Raw genomic sequence first — 14,761 nt, 5'->3', positions numbered from 1 at the left:
AATGAACCGCGCACCAGATAAACTGGCTGACCGACCACATACCAGCAACAGAGCATTCAATGCAGATCAGATGTCTCTCCTCTGTCTTCTCACAGGAAACAGTTCTCAATCACATCCTTACATAGTGTAACTCCATTTATCAGATATAAAAAAGTTATTTAAAAAAAGCACTCACATTCAATAAGATCATATGGGCATGTAATATCAAAGTTCCCAGGTGGCTGCCAGTGTCCTGCACACTCTGTCCTAAGCTCCGCCCTGCGCGTTACGTCTCTCAGAGCTCATCTATGTGCAAGATATAGAATCTGAGACTGAGGAAACCAATAAAATACCTTAAAGAGAACCAGAGACAAAGAATAAATAGATTTATACATATCTGGGGCTTCCTCCAGCCCCCTAAGCCTGGATCGCTCCCACGCCGCCTTTCTCCGCTGCCTCTGCCCCGTCATTTCAGCCAGTCAGGGCCAGTCGATGCAAGCGCAGTGCGCTCCCTCTGTACTGTGCAGGTGCATGCATAAAGAGACATAGGGAGTCCCTGTGGATGCGGAAAACTGACCGCGTCAGACGGAAGTGACGGGACCCGGTACCGGCGGATAGAGGCAGCGGAGAAAGGTGGCGTGGGAGCGATCCAGGCTTATGGGCTGGAGGAAGCCCCAGGTATGTATAAAATCTTTTTCCATTTTTAAGGTTCCCCTCGTCTCTGGTTCCCTTTAAAGCCAAACAGAGCCAGAGTTCAGGAGCCAGGCTAGGGGTTAGTATTAGAGGTCATGGCATGATAAACGAAAAGTCAAGTACAAGCTGAGGGGAGATAGGAACATATCTGTAATAAAAGAGATTATGGTAAGCGGCAGTCCAATTTACAGTCAAGGGTCAAGAAGAGGTCATAAGGGCCCTTTATCAGCCATCTTGGCCAATAGTTATCGTGTACGTGTACGCCAATGGTTATCGTGTTATAGTTTACGTACATTAAAATTTCTTGGAGTATGCAAATCGTGAAATACAGGGATTTTAAACGTGTTTCTCAAAGTGATCAGAATTTTGCCCTGCAGACATTGAATGCTATTGCAACAGGATCACTCTGAAAATACTGCAGTAGTAATATAGAACTGAGTTTCATACTTTTATTTTCAGAGCTTCATTCTTAAAGTGAATGGGAACCGAAATTTAAATAAAAAAGTCAGATACTCACCTAAGGAGAGGGAAGCTCTGGGTCCCATAGAGCATTCCCTCTCCTCTCCTGGTCACCGCTGTTGCGCTGGCTCCCCCATAGCGGTATTCGACCGTTTTGGTCAAATACCGCTGTTTCCCCGCCGAAGGAAGGCTTCGGAAATGCTTCGGGAGCCCAGGTGCCCCCGAAGACGGGCCGCTCTACACTGCGCATGCGCCCTCTATGACGCACTCGCATGTGCGCAGTATGGAGCCGCCAGTCTTCGGGAGGACTTGGCTCCTGAAGACTTCCGAAGTCCCCAGTGGCGGGGGATTTGAATGATGGAGCCAGCGCAGTACCGAGGGCACCGGGAGAGGAGAGGGATGGCTCATTGGGACCCGAGCCTTCCCTCTCCTTATGTGGGTATCTGACTATTTTTATTTAGTTATCGATTCCCATTAGCTTTAAGACTTCTAAACAGGAGCTGTGACAGCTTGATGTAAGATCAGCATTGCTGAGCTGCAGAAGAAACAGATGTAATGACCAATTCAACTTTTTAGCTTCAAAACCTTTTCTCAGCCAGATACAACTCTTTTGGCTTATATTAACTTTTGACAAATTGCACTGAATCTTATAAGCTGTTTCACAAGCTCATTTGCATAGATAACAACTTGTTTAACACTTGCCCCGCTGGAAATCACGAATGAACTTTAGAAGACAAATTGCTTGTAGGACTAGTACTACCATATATTCCGGCGTATAAGACGACTGAGCGTATAACGTGACCTCCCCCCCCCATCCTTTCCAGTTGAAATATAGAGTTTGGTATATATTCGCCCTATGCATTGCCACAGGAAGTTGTTATGGCAAACTCTATACCTGCATTTAAAGGGGGCTTAGATGCTTTCCTTGCGTTGAAAGACATCCATGGCTACAATTACTAGGTTATGCCTAATGATGTTGATCCAGGGATTTTATCTGATTGCCATCTGGAGTCAGGAAGGAATTTTTCCCATTTGGGGCTAATTGGACCATGCCTTGTGGGGTTTTTTTCGCCTTCCTCTGGATCAACAGGGGTATGTGGGGGACGGGCTGGAGTTGTACTTTGTACTGGTTGAACTCGATGGACGTATGTCTTTTTTCAACCAAAATAACTATGTAACTATGTAACTATAAGACTGCCCCTCTTGCACACCAAATAAAAATGTAAAAAAAAAAACATCATCTACTGGATCTATGTATGAACAGATACTAGTGCTGTACTGTATGTGGTACCCAGTATAACACACTATACAGGGGATTGACTGGTTGGATTGGTCAACCCTCCCTCTCCCTAAGCGGATTGGTCAGCTCTCCCTGTCTCCCTGTTTATCAGAGCAGTATGGAAGAATAGATGGTGCTGTGCCCATAAAACACGCCTCTTTCACCCTTCTGGCCCACCCTTGTATCCTATTTACCTCCTTCTCTGCCTCTCAGATCTCGCACATGTGCGCCTGCGCTGCTTCACTACAGTCCTCAGCAGCGAGATCTGAGAGGCGGTAACAGGATAGGGCGGATCACCCGGCATCAATGACACCCGGTGTATAAGACGACCCCTGACTGAAGATTTTCAAGAGTTAAAAAGTAGTCTTATACACCAGTACTATGTACCTATGTGTATCTGATCAGGTCACGTGTCACTTCTGACAACGCTGCATGTATTTTACCTCTGGGTTTTCTGAAAATCACTCCACTACACAGGGAGGGAAAGGACACATCGGTGAGGATGCTGGGAATGCCATATTTTTCAGTTCACTTGTCTGTGATTTATTTCTCCCACCTCCAGCCAGGAAGGCATTGAAGAGTGAAAGCAAAACTTATTTAACACTATTATAAGATATTTGTATAATATCAATAAACACTCTTAATGGTTTAATCATGGGCATGCCCGCTCCTATTCACATGAAAGAAACACACAAACTCAGTTGTCTGGTGCTTAGTGAACAGGATGAATCTATAATAAATTTCCTTCAGTATTTAAAGAATAAATCTCGCTTCAGACCTCATAGATAGCAGGGGCATGTGTGACCCTGCTAAACCGCCGCTATCCCGCGGCTTAACGGGGGTCCCTTAACCCCCAAATGCCCTCGGTGCAGCGGGGGAGCGCTTCCTGGTTGGGGCAGGGCTAACCGCGTCTGTCAGCGCGTATCTCCGCCTCTCCCCCGCCCCTCTCAGTCTTCCTTCACTGAGAGGGGCGGGGGAGAGGCGGCGATGCGCCGCTGATAGACGCGACTGGAGGCAGGGCTGCGGCCGTTAGCCCTTCCTCCAGGAAAAGATAATTTACGACCAAAGGTTTGTGGGGGTGGGTTTGGGGGTGAAGGGACCTCCGTTTAGCCGCGGGATAGCGGCGTTTTAGCAGGGGCACACATGCCCCTGCTAACTATGAGCTCTGAAGCGAGAATTATTCTCGCTTCAGAGTCTCTTTAAAGGGGCGCTATGGTGAAAAATTTTAAAATATGTGCAAACAAATACAAAACAATAATAACAGAGAAAAACAATACAAAACAGAGAAAAATTAGCCATAAATGACTTTTCTCCTATGTTGCTGTCACTTACAGTAGGTAGTAGAAATCTGACAGAAGAGGTACAGACTAACCAGCAAGCTCATGGTGACCCAGAACTCATTGGAGTGTGTAAGGGACTACAATGGTCCTAAAAGCCCCCTTACTAAGATGTTAAAAAAACAAAAGTTTGCTTTCTTAAAACAGAAAAAATGTGCGATAATTCAGGTTGGAGTGAGCTTGAGATGTCTCCCAGAGCATCTCCAATGAGTTCTGGGTCACCATGAGCTTGCTGGTTAGTCTGTACCTCTCGGTGTTACAAGCCCTACTGCATAGAGCCAAATTAATCCATGCCATGCACTGATGAGGATCAAACAATCCGAAACAGTCTGTATGCATGTTTGATTATTATGGCTCTGTACAAATTAACAAGCTGACACATCATTGCATTCCAGCGGTTCTGGAGGTGTGTTTAGCTTCTAAGGGTACAATGGTTAATTTGCATATATTCAGCAGTGATGCTCTGGCAGACATCTCAAGCTCACTCCAACCTGAATTATCGCAAATTCTTTCTGTTTTAAGAAATCTGACAGAAGTGACAGGTTTTGGACTAGTCCATCTCTGCATAAGGGATTCTCAGCAAGGCTTTTATTCTTTATAAAGATATTCCCTAAAAAGGATTTAAACAATGATGCTGGCCAGCCTCCCTGCTCGCTACACAGTTTTTCAGCAGTTGGACAGAGCAACTGCCATTCACTAAGTGCTTTTAAAAATAAATATATCCCTTAGAATCCCCTATGAAGAGATGGACTAGTCCTAAACCTGTCGCTTCGGTCAGATTTCTACTACCTACTGTAAGTGACAGCAACATAGGAGAAAAGTAATTTATGGCTCATTTTACTCTGGAAAAAAATTGACTTCTTATTTGTCTATGTTTGCACATATTTTAACCACATCACCCCAAAGGTGTTTTTACCCTAATGGACAAGGGCGATTTTCACCTTTCAGTACTCATCTCATTCATTTGTCAATAACTTAATCACTACTAATCACAATGAAATGATCTATATCTTGTTTTTTTCACCACCAATTGTGCTTTTTGGGGTTGATATTTGTTTTCAGTAATTACTTTATTTTCTGTGCATTTTAAAGGGAAAAACAAGGAAAAAACGAAAAAAAAAACAAACACTATTTCTCCTATTTCATCCCCTACAGCTTTAATATAAACACTGCTACTGTACCTAAACACCACACATTTTATCTGACTATTTGTTCTGGTTATCATAAGATTTTAATTATGTCCCTAGTGCAAAGTATGGTGACAATATAGTATTTGGAAATAAAGGTGTATTTTTTCTTTAAAAGGTTTTTTTTTCACTATTTTCATGTGCACGCGCACGGGAATGCACGTGCACGTGCAGGAACGCGCACAGCGGCAGTAGCACTGTCTGACTTATAAAAACGTCCTGGAGCCATTAAGAGGCTCTAGCAGGACGTTTTTATAAGTCAGCATGTCATTAAGTGGTTACATTATGAAAATTTTCGCTATAGTGTCCCTTTAAAGACAGAAACCGCAGAGCGGTAAAACATTAGCACATGCGCAGTAATTATACATGATCAAAATATATATCTTACAGCTCATATAAAAAGTCCCCAAAATTTCTTGCTACAAGAATCAGTAATCAAGTGTAACATTCTTTGGCTGTGTGCCCAGGACATGCGGTGGCTGGGCCATTAGGGAAAATTTATCATAAGAGTGACAATGGATGCAAGCTTGCAGGTTGAGCTTTGCAAGACACATCTATGTAACTACACTTTAATATCATAGCTAAACTAAACATGTTATCCTATTTTACCTTATTCTATAAAAAATATAAAAATGTATTATTATCTTAAGAGAAATGGATGCCTATGAACAACATGGCGTCTTTGGGCCTGCAAAGCCCTTCAGCCAAGTTTTATTACAGAAGAACTGTCACGAAAATCTTAAAATTTAAAACACATGCAAATAAGAAGTACATTTTTTCCCGAGTAAAATGAGCCATAAATGATTTTTCTCCTATGTTGCTGTCACTTACAGTTGGGCGGAGGAACTGTCATTCTTTAGTTACATAGTTACTTGGGTTGAAAAAAGACATACATCCATCGACTTCAACCAGAGAACAAAGTACAACAACAGCCTGCTCCCTCACATATCCCTGTTGATCCAGAGGAAGGCGTGGTCCAATTAGCCCCAAAAGGGGAAAAATTCCTTCCCGACTCCAGGTGGCAATTAGATAACATCCCTGGATCAACATCATTGGGCATTCCTAGTAATTGTAGCCATGGATGTCTTTCAACGCAAGGAAAGCATCTAAGCCCCCTTTAAATGCAGATAAAGAAGCGCTTTTAAAAATAAAGAAAACCCTAAGAACCCCCTATGAGAAGATGGGCTAGTCTGTAATGTCAGATTTCTACTACTTACTGTAAGTGACGGCAACACAGGAGAAAATAAATGTATGGCTCATTTTACTCTGGAAGAAATGTACTTCTTATTTGTGTATGTTTAAAGATTTTCGCGACAGAGGTCCTTTAAAGGGAACCTTAACTGAACAGGGGGTAAAGAGTTTCACTTACCTGGGGCTATTACCAGCCCCCTGCAGCAGTCCTGTGCCCTCGGAGCCACTCTGGAATCCTCCGGTCCCCCGCTGTCACTTAGTTTCGTTTTTGACGACTCACCAGTCGGCCGGCCGCCCGCCATGCGTATTATTGGATGCATTCCCTACAGCAACTAGCGCTGTTGGGGACCGCAAATACGCGTTGCCGCATTCCGCATACGTAGATATGTGGCCACGCATATCTTTGTACGCGTTGCAGTCCGCAACAGCGCCAATTGCAGTAGGGAATGCGTCCAATAATACGCATGGTGGCCGGCCGACTGGTCTTTAAGTAGTTAAGAGCCTGAGACCCATATGCAATTCAAGTTTTCTCCTAGGAGATACTTTTTTAACTTCTTTTTAAAATACCCTTTCAGCCCTTCACAATTGAAAAAGTACTACCAAGTAGGGGAAAATACTATTACAATTATTTTGAGTATTTTCTTGCTTGCTGGTGATTTAAAGGGCATTTTATTTGCAAGGTGTGAAATATCACCTCGGAGAAAACACGGGAGAAAAAGTTAATAACATATGGGCATGAGACCCTTATTCAATTCACTTTTTCTCCTACAATATCTCCTAGAAGATTATTTTTCATCTTCTATTTAAATACATTTTCAGCATTTTGCAATTGAAAAAGTCCCAAAAATACCGTAGGTGAAAAAGAGTACAGGCAGTCCCCTACTTAGTTACAAACAGCTCAAGTTACAACTTTTCGTACATACAAAGTTGTCTTTCATACTTCACCATACTGTTATTATTACATATTTTCATTGTTGCATGTTACAGTGTTGTATAAGCTGTTATAAGTAGATTAAAAAAACATTAAGGCCTAGTGCACACCAAAAACCGCTAGCAGATTTTGAAACGCTTTTTCTTATTTTTCTGTAGCGTTTCAGCTAGCATTTTGCGGTTTTGTGAAGCGTTTTTGGTGTAGTAGATTTCATGTATTGTTACAGTAAAGCTGTTACTGAACAAAATCTGCAGCAGCCCGGGAGTATGCGTTTCTGCAAAACGCCTCCCGCTCTGGTGTGCACCAGCCCATTGAAATACATTACCCAAGCGTATCCGTAGCCGCAAGCGGATCGCAAAACGCAGCCGAACCGGTCTGGTGTGCACTAGGCCTAATAGCACATTGAAAACAAAAAAACAAAACAAAAATAAAATAAAAAAACACTGTTTTTACTACACAGTGGCCCATATGCAATTAACTTTTTCTCCTGCATTTTCTCTTGGGAGATCATTTTTAATTTTTTATTTAGAATAACTTTTTAACACTTGCAGTTGAAAAAGTACCAAAAAGTTGGTGTAAAAGCACTATCAAAATTATTTTGAGGGAGGGGCGTGGCTTCCGCTGTGGAAGAGACGGACGCACACTAGCTCAGCTCCCGCTGAATGGCAGATAGAGGGGCTCACAGCGACACCAACCCAGCCGGGGTCACGATGCAAAACGTGGAGGAGATGCCGCTGGAGACGGTCATCTCGAAAAAAAGGAAGCAAGGCCCGCCAGCTCTACGCAAACTGACAGACTTCTTCCAGTCCAGACGGACGGAGCAGGCCCAAGATGGCGCCGCGCTTGTAGGAGACACCACTCCATCACAGGCTGTCTCCTCGCGCAGCAGAGATAATGCGCCTGAGCCCACACAAGAAGAGCCCTCATTGCAGGACAATGAATCATCTCCCACAGGCAGTCCAGCTAAATCTAGACCGAGAAGGGACTCCGGAGCCTCGGTAAGCAATCAGCCCCATGTGGCAGCACATCCAGACACCATGTCTCTCTCTATAGAAGCCTTTTCTGCCTCTGACACCTATGCCACACAAACTTTTATCAAGGACATTCTCCTGTCATTCCGCTCATCTCTAATGGCAGAAATCTCATCACTTAATGCAGGCTTACATACAGAGATAGCCTCTCTGGGCAATAGAGTTAACACAGTAGAAGAGAAAGTGAGTGAAGTGGTTAAAGAATTCAATGTCATGGTTGATTCTGCAGCAGCCTCCACAGATGATATTAGATAGTTAAAAGCCAAATCCGCAGATCTGGAGGACAGGAACCGCCGGAACAATTTAAAGTTCAGAGGCATCCCAGAACAAGTACACAAGAGCAGGAGTTAAAGCATTTCTTACAGAACCTGACGAAGGCCCTCTTACCAGGCACTAGTGTTGGGCGAACAGTGTTCGCCACTGTTCGGGTTCTGCAGAACATCACCCTGTTCGGGTGATGTTCGAGTTCGACCGAACACCTGATGATGTTCGGCCAAACCGTTCGGCCATATGGCCGAACTAAGAGCGCATGGCCGAACGTTCCCCGAACGTTCGGCTAGCGCTGTGATTGGCCGAACGGGTCACGTGGTTCGGACCCAAACGCGCTCTGATTGGCCGAACGGGTCACATGGTTCGGGTAAATAAATACCCGATCCACGTCATTTCTCCGCCATTTGTCTGTGGGTTTAGCTTTGGGTAGGCAGGCAGGGTAGTTCTCTCTCCAGCCAGGCTAGCCAGGGTCCCCCCAGTCATTGTGTCGCTGCTGGGAACAGTAGTACACCGCTCACCCACACTGTATAGCGTTGTGTTTACTGCCACTCTGTGTACACCGCTCACCCACCACTGTATAGCATTGTGTTTACTGCCACTCTGTGTCTCTGCTGGGAACAGTAGTACACCGCTCACGCGCCACTGTAAAGCATTGTGCTCTGTGTCGCTGCTGGGAATAGTAGTACACCGCTCACCCACCACTGTATAGCATTGTGCTCTGTGTCGCTGCTGGGAACAGTAGTACACCGCTCACCCACCACTGTATAGCATTGTGCTCTGTGTCGCTGCTGGGAATAGTAGTACACCGCTCACCCACCACTGTATAGCATTGTGCTCTGTGTCGCTGCTGGGAATAGTAGTACACCGCTCACCCACCACTGTATAGCATTGTGCTCTGTGTCGCTGCTGGGAATAGTAGTACACCGCTCACCCACCACTGTATAGCATTGTGCTCTGTGTCGCTGCTGGGAATAGTAGTACACCGCTCACCCACCACTGTATAGCATTGTGCTCTGTGTCGCTGCTGGGAATAGTAGTACACCGCTCACCCACCACTGTATAGCATTGTGCTCTGTGTCGCTGCTGGGAATAGTAGTACACCGCTCACCCACCACTGTATAGCATTGTGCTCTGTGTCGCTGCTGGGAACAGTAGTACACCGCTCACCCACCACTGTGTAGCATTGTGCTCTGTGTCGCTGCTGGGAATAGTAGTACACCGCTCACCAACCACTGTATAGCATTGTGCTCTGTGTCGCTGCTGGGAATAGTAGTACACCGCTCACCCACCACTATATAGCATTTCTGTACTGCCACTGTACTGCTGCCAGTCAGCGTGTACTTTAAGGATAAGTGAAATGAAGAAGAAATCCTGTGAAAGAGGGAGGGGCAAGGGAAGAGGTGTTTCCCCTGACGGTTCACGTACAGGCCACAGTGGAGCACCGAAGAAAACCCACTCAATACCGCCCATGTTGTCCAGGAAATCAACCCTCACAAATCTAAAAGAACAGGACCAGATAATTAATTGGATGACCTCTCAAGCGTCCAGCAGTGGGTTAAGCAGCACCAGCACATCACGCACGAGGTCCGAGTCCTCAGCCAGTTACAAGGAGCCAGTGGGCACAAAGCTGACACAACCGGCAGCGACACCACGCACACAACTGCCAAATAGCCAGTCTGAAGAATTTCCTCAGGACACAATGGGGTATTCGCAGGAGCTATTCCCAGCCCAACAAACTTCCACCTTTCAAAGGTCAATGGAACAGCCAGAAATGTTGTGCCCGGATTCACAACCATTTACTGTGGGAAATGCACCGCGCACTGAAATGCAAGGCGAGTCCGAGGACTTTGAAACCCAAATCCCAGAGCAAGTTGGGCAGGAGGGGTTTCAATTGCAGGAGGTCGGCCGAGAAGATCTGGAAGACGACGTTGGAGTGAGCTGCGCAGAGGTTGTTCTGGGGAGCTCTACTCCACGGCGGCGGCCCACAATCACATATGACGAGTTTGAGGAGATGGAAGAGGAAGGTTTGGACAATTTGGACACAGACCCAGATTTTGTATGTGAAGGAGAACATCGCCGTCGTAGCAGCACAGATGAGTCTGTTGAAGAACCCACTGCTGCACGAGTTCGCCTTGTGCCACAAGGTAGGCGGCGCGAAATTTCAGGCACCACAAGCGTGGAAGTTCAAGTGAGATGCAAAAGAGGCACAAACAGAAATCGCCAGCAAGGCAGGTGCTCCAAAGTCTGGCCTTTCTTTGAAGACTGCAGTGAGGACGGTACTATGGTGATTTGCAAGGTGTGCAAGACCCGCCTGAGCAGGGGAAAAAATATTAACAACCTCTCCACCACCAGCATGACCCGCCACATGGTATCCAAACATCCCACTCTGTGGGCAAACGCGGCAGGACAGGGTACCAGCAACACTGCCTCCCTTGGGGTCACCAGACTCACCACCAGACCCTCCTCAGCAGCAGCAGTAGCCCAGCTATTGCGTGGTTCACAACAACATTCACAAACATCAGACGACGCTGACACTGTCACTTTCCGGAATAGTGCTCTTGAGGTCTCCCAGTCTTCATCAAACACAACAACCAACAGCCCTTCAGTGTGCAGCCCTACGGTTCAGTTGTCTGTCTCGGAGATGTTTGAGCGCAAGAGGAAATTGCCAGCAAATGACCCCCAGGCCGTGGCACTAACAGCCAGCATAGCCAAGCTTCTGGCCTGCGAAATGCTGCCATATCGAGTGGTGGAGACAAACAGCTTCAAGGGCATGATGTCAGTGGCCATCCCACGTTACTTGGATCCCAGCCGCTACCACTTTGTGCACTCTGCAGTGCCTGAGTTGCATGAGCACGTTGTCAGCAAAATAACCCGAAGCTTGAAGAATGCCGTTGCCTGCAAGGTTCACCTCACCACTGACACCTGGACGAGTGCGTTCGGCCAGGGTCGATACATCTCCCTTACCGCGCACTGGGTGAACCTTGTGGATCCTGGCAGCGATTCCTCACCTGCTACGGCGCGGGTGTTGCCCACGCCGCAAACAGCTGCACCGCCGTCCCTCCCACTGGATAACAACAGCAGCACCTACCTCTCTGACTCCTTCTCCTCCAACGCATCTCAAAGCTGTACCTCATCCGGAAACGCTAACCCAGCAGCAGTAGGATCGTGGAAGCAGTGCAGCACAGCTGTTGGCATGCGTCAGCAAGCGTTGCTGAAGCTGATCTGCCTTGGGGATAAGCAGCACACAGGGGAGGAAATTTGGAGGGGAATAAAGGAACAGACGGATTTGTGGCTGGCACCGCTGAACCTGAAACCGGGCATGGTTGTGTGTGATAATGGGAGTAATCTCATTCGCGCTTTAAGGTTGGCTAAGCTGACACACATCCCTTGCCTGGCGCACGTGATGAACCTAGTAGTTCAGCGGTTCCTGAGGACATACCCAGGCGTGGCCGATCTTCTGTTGAAGGTGCAACGAGTGGCCAAACATTGTAGAAATTCCAGTACTGCTTCGGGGGCACTCGCCAAGATGCAGGAGCGCTTCAATCTCCCCCACCATCGCTTGCTGTGTGATGTCCCTACAACTCTTCCAACTGAGACATGACCTTCAACTTTTACTACAATCTAAATATGACCTTAATATCCAAAAAGCTAAATTAAACTCATACTTCCAAGGCAATAAGGCTGGGGCTTACTTAGCCAGATATATAAAGCAACAACAAGTCAAAGCCAAAATCCACTCACTAGTAAATCCAGCAACAAGACAAACGGTATACAACCCCAAGAAAATAGCGGATCTTTTTTGCGACTATTACTCCAAACTGTATAATATTAAAAACGACATTAACACTCCCCAACCCACCGATGAAACCATTGCCTCCTTCTTAAACTCTATCAATTTACTGACTTTAAGCCCTTCCCAACTTAACCGAGTGAACCAACCCTTTTCTTTGGAGGAAACTACTAAAGCGATCAGATCCCTAAAACGAAACAAAGCCCCAGGCCCTGATGAGTTTAGTGGGGAGTTCTTTCTGGCTATGAATCAAACTATCTCTCCCCTTCTGGTAGACCTTTTCTTAGAATTTGCCCACACAGGACTAATCCCAGCAGAATATTTGGAAGCTATGATCACGGTCATACATAAAGAAGGGAAGGACCCTACTAATACAGCCAACTATAGGCCTATTTCCCTACTCAATTCGGATGTCAAACTTTACGCCAAACTACTAGCCAACAGGCTCATGGAAATCACCCCTACACTGCTAGCCCAGGATCAAGTGGGATTTACCAGAGGGTGTCAGGCCTCTGATGCCACCAGGCGCATGCTGGATGTTTTGAGACACATTGAGCTCTGTCGGACGCCTTCACTGCTACTAACACTGGATGCGGAGAAGGCGTTCAACAGAGTTCACTGGCGCTTTCTCAAGGCCACATTAGACAAATTTGGCTTTTCAGGTACTGTTATGTCGGCCATAATGGCTTTATATACCGCTCCATCCGTCTGAGTTAATGCAGCAGGCTTTATCTCAGAATCCTTCCTAATAACCAATGGAACGCGACAGGGCTGCCCCTATCCCCGATACTATTTGTGCTCTTGATGGAGACAGTCGCCCAAAAAATTAGATCTAACCCAGCCATCTCAGGCATAGAATTTGGAGGCCTTGAACATGTAATTAGCATGTTCGCAGACGATGTCGCCTCTCTCCCCCTTTTGTGTCTTGGTAACCATTATACATTTTATTCATCATGTTCATTTTATCACTGTCATTACCAATTCTATAATTTGTATTTTGTATTATTCTTTGTATTTTGTCACTAATTATGTATCTTGTATATTGGTGTACACCATTGTCTGTATTATTATGTACTCCATGTTTGTTTCTTACTTTGTACAGCGCCACGGAATATGTTGGCGCTTTATAAATCTATAATAATAATTATATCGGACCCAGCTACATCCCTCCCAGCCCTCATACAAGATCTTCAAAAATTCTCCCTGGCCTCATTATACAAACTGAATCAAACCAAATCATTTGTCTTAGGTTTAAATATCCCCTGTCCATTAAAAGCTTCCCTCCTAGAGTCGTACCCATTTCCTTGGGTGGATGAGGCGGTAACTTATCTGGGAATACAACTACCTAGTCAACTATCTAATTTGTTCAAACTAAACTATGTACCTCTACTAGAGTCAATACGGAAAGAATGTTCTGACATGTCTAATCTTTGGCTGTCATGGTCACTTGGTCAGGACGAATTGCAACTTTTAAGCAGTTTCTCATGCCCAAGATACTCTACGTCTTCCGTACTGTACACATGGTGATCCCTAATTCTTGGTTTAGTGATATGAGGAAATGTATTAATACCTTTGTTTGGAAGGGGAAGAGAATCCGCACCTCATTCCAAGTAATGACTCTAGCAAAAAAAACAAAATAGGAGGAATGGGTCTCCCCAACCTAGAATTATACTACAGGTCTTCACTTCTGGAAACAATAAGACAGTGGTGGTCCCCGACGTCTCTGAAACCTTGGGTGGTCTTTGAATCTCAGGCTTTAAACACTGAATTTAGGCCTATGTTAACTAGCATCCTAATGGGAGCAAAAGCCCCTCCGTCCACATACCCAACAATTCAAGCTTCACTGAAATCTTGGGAATTTTTTATAAAACACCCCCCTCCCGTGGGTGAATTAATCCCCATCACAACCTCAATTTTAGCCCTAGCACACTTCACACAAGATTTAGATCTTGCGGCCTGGAAAGAAGCAGGGATAGACAACCTACACAACATTTTCGACAATGCTCAACTTAAACACTTTTCTGTGCTCACCAAACAATTGCCCTTGCTCCAATCCCAATTATTCACGTACCACAGAATCTATCACTGTCATACTCACCATCGGGGTCCTCCTCGGAGCTCTCGGGGGCGTCCTCTAGTGCGCACGCACGGGGGCTCTCTGGTCCTTGTAGTCCCTCTTCCTGCACGGCGTTTGGCGCTGCGCGCGGTGCGCATGCGCACAGTACTGTTATAGTTATGCGCGCGCACGCATGCGCAAACGGGTGCGCACGCTAATTTCGGCGCCAATACACAGTATAAAAGCAGCACTGCCCCTAACTGCAGTGCTGCTCGTTCTGATCAGTTTGGTTAGCCTGTTGGTGAACCGTTGTTCCAGTTCTACTGATATTCTGATTTGATCTCCTGTTGTGACCCCGGCTTGTGACCCCGACTACTCCTGATTGCCGCCTGCCCTGACCTTTGGCTTGTCTTCTGAATTACCGTTGTCTGCCGCCTGCCCTGACCATTGGCTTGTCTCCTGGATTACCGTTGTCTGCCGCCTGCCCTGACCCCTGGCTTGTGACCCCAACTACTGCTGATCTCTGTTTGCCTGGACTTCCGGATCTTGTCTGACCAC

Source organism: Hyperolius riggenbachi, chromosome 12, assembly GCF_040937935.1.
Source record: "Hyperolius riggenbachi isolate aHypRig1 chromosome 12, aHypRig1.pri, whole genome shotgun sequence".
In the NCBI taxonomy this organism is placed as follows: domain Eukaryota; kingdom Metazoa; phylum Chordata; class Amphibia; order Anura; family Hyperoliidae; genus Hyperolius; species Hyperolius riggenbachi.
This window is presented reverse-complemented; position numbering follows the sequence as displayed.